Raw genomic sequence first — 2760 nt, 5'->3', positions numbered from 1 at the left:
GATAATGTTTAGGGTGTTTTGTGAGAAAAAACTTCTTTGAATTTGTTTTGTGGATGTAATATTATATCTCGTGGTTTTTGAACTTGTGTTTGAACTTGTTTGAATTTTGAATTTGATGCTTTTTATAAAAGCTGTTTTGATTGTTCGGATATTTTTCCGAGTTTATTGCCGTTGTGTTTCATGATGTTATCTGATGGTGGTAGTTTGTAGCTTAGACGAGTATTGGCATTTGTCTGAGCTGTATTGATAGATTGATAAGATCATTTTTATTTGATAAGATAGTATTTGTCTCCTATATATTCGGAGTTGTTTTGAACTTTGTACATACGAAGGTGCAGGTAGGCTAGCCTCGTTAAAACCTCTCCAAGCAAAACCCTTTGGGATAAAATCTTGGTAGTAGGAAAAAGAGTACAAGCCTGTCCCTGTCTTTTAACTATAAAATTTCTTTAAGGAAGACACGTTCCATGTATTAGGCAAGAGTTTACCATCTAGTGATTCTAGCTTGTATGCTCCTTGTCCGAGTGCTTTGGATACTCGGTATGGGTCATCCCAATTAGCGGCGAGCTTTCCATGTGTTGGTGGCTTCCGAGCAGTTTCGGTTTTGCGGAGGACTAAGTCTCCTTTAGCGAATGATCTGTTTCTGACCGACTTGTTGTATTGTCGAGCTATGGCTTGTTGCGCTGTGCGTTGCTTCAAGGCGGCGATGTCTCTAACTTCTTCGATGATGTCGAGCTCAGATCTCTGAGCTTCGTCTTGGTTGTCGATATAAGTTCGGATGGAGTTCTGGGAGATCTCCAGGGGAATCATGGCCTCTGAGCCGTATACCAGTCTGAATGGGGTTTCTTTTGTTGATGTTTGTGGGGTGGTGTTGTATCCCCAAAGGACTTCAGGTATTAGTTCGGCCCAAAGTCCTTTGGCGTCATCTAGCTTCTTCTTTAGTGCATGAAGGATGACCTTGTTTGCAGCCTCAACTGGTCCGTTTGTTTGAGGATGTTCAACAGAGGCGAAGTGTTGCTTTATTTTAAGATTCTGCAAAAAAGTTTGAAATTTCTGATCGGTGAACTGGCGGAGGCCCGAGTATATCTAAACCCCATTGGTTAAATGGCCAACTAATGTCGGAATGATGTAATTCCTCGGCAGGTATGTGTATCAGTGGTGCGTGCTTTTGGCAATTGTTGCATGACCTGATTTTTTGTTGGCTGTCCTGTTTCAAAGTCGGCCAGAAGAATCCGGCTCGGAGGATCTTGGATGCTAAACTCCAAGCTCCTGTATGTGTGCCACAGATTCCTTCATGTGCCTCTGCCAAAGCTATGTCAGCTTCTGACTTGTTGAGACATTTGAGTAGAGGCCGAGTATAACCTCGTCGATATAGTGTTCCATTGAGGATTGTGAAGGAAGATGCTTGCCGTCGGAACTTTTTATCGCTCTCGACCCCTTCTGGTATATTACTTGTTTGTAAATAGTGTATAAAGTCGTTCCTCCAATCTGCTACCTATGAAACACTTAACACGTTTGTCAGAGTAACAGTGGGTGATGTTATTGTGAACTGTTGCAGTGTAGATAGCTCGGACTGTGTACTGCCGAGCTTAGATAAGATATCCGCTCTTTGATTTTGTTCGCGTGGTATATGTTCTATTTCAAATTTGAAAAATTTTTTTGTTAACTTTTTTACTAATAGCAAGTATTTAGAGAGTAGGGGATCTTTTACCTGAAAAAGGTCGTTTACCTGCTGTACGACTAACAATGAATCACAGTATACCTTGATCGTCGAGATTTGAAGATCTAAACAGAGTCGGAGTCCGGCAAGTAGTGCTTCATACTCGGATTGGTTGTTGCTTGCTTTGAAAGCGAAGTGTATTGAGTGTTCCAATATGAATCCATCGTCGGCTTCCAGACGAATTCCTGCACCACAGCCTCCGTTATTTGAATAGCCGTCCACATATAAGATCCACTGTTTTGCATGGTCCTCTTCGGATGGTATTGTAAGCTCGGCGATGAAATCCGCCAGGAATTGTGACTTGATCGGTCCTCGGGATTGGTATCTGATGTCGAATTCAGATAGTTCGACTGCCCATTTTATTAGTCGACCTGCGATTTCTGGTTTGTGTAACACTTGTCTTAGTGGGTGATCGGTTCTGACGTGGATAATGTGGCTCTGGAAGTAAGGTCGGAGACGTCGGGCCGAGAATATCAGTGCTAGTGCGAGCTTCTCAATCCTTGGATAGTTGAGTTCGGCATGCTGGAGGGTCTTACTGACAAAGTATACTGGATGCTGAACTTTGTTTCTCTCTGTGACAAGTGCCGAGCTTATCGCCCAATCAGTAACTGACAGATATAGAAATAAATGCTCCCATTGTAGGGGTTTTTGTAAAATCGGCGGTTGTGAGAATGTTGTTTTTAATTTTGAAAATGCATTCTCACAATCGTCGTTCCATTCGAATTTATTTTTCTTTTTAATTGTTTGGAAAAAAGGAATAGAAGTTGAGGCAAGGCAAGGAACAAATCTGGAAAGTGCAGCGAGTCGTCCTGTGAGGCGCTGAACTTCTTTTACTGTTTTAGGGCTGGCCATGTCCAGCACTGCTCGGCATTTGTCTGGATTTGTCTCTATTCCCCTGCATGTTAGCAAAAAACCCAAAAACTTACCCCCCTGAACTACGAATGCACATTTCTCGGGGTTGAGACGCATGTTGTACTGGCAGACCTGGCCGAATATTTCTGTAAGGTCGCTGATGTGGTTATTTCCGACTTTTGTTTTGGTGA

This window comes from Arachis duranensis, chromosome 8 (genome assembly GCF_000817695.3).
Source record: "Arachis duranensis cultivar V14167 chromosome 8, aradu.V14167.gnm2.J7QH, whole genome shotgun sequence".
Classification (NCBI taxonomy): Eukaryota; Viridiplantae; Streptophyta; class Magnoliopsida; order Fabales; family Fabaceae; genus Arachis; species Arachis duranensis.
The sequence above is the reverse complement of the archived record's forward strand: the minus strand, read 5'-3'. Positions refer to the sequence as shown.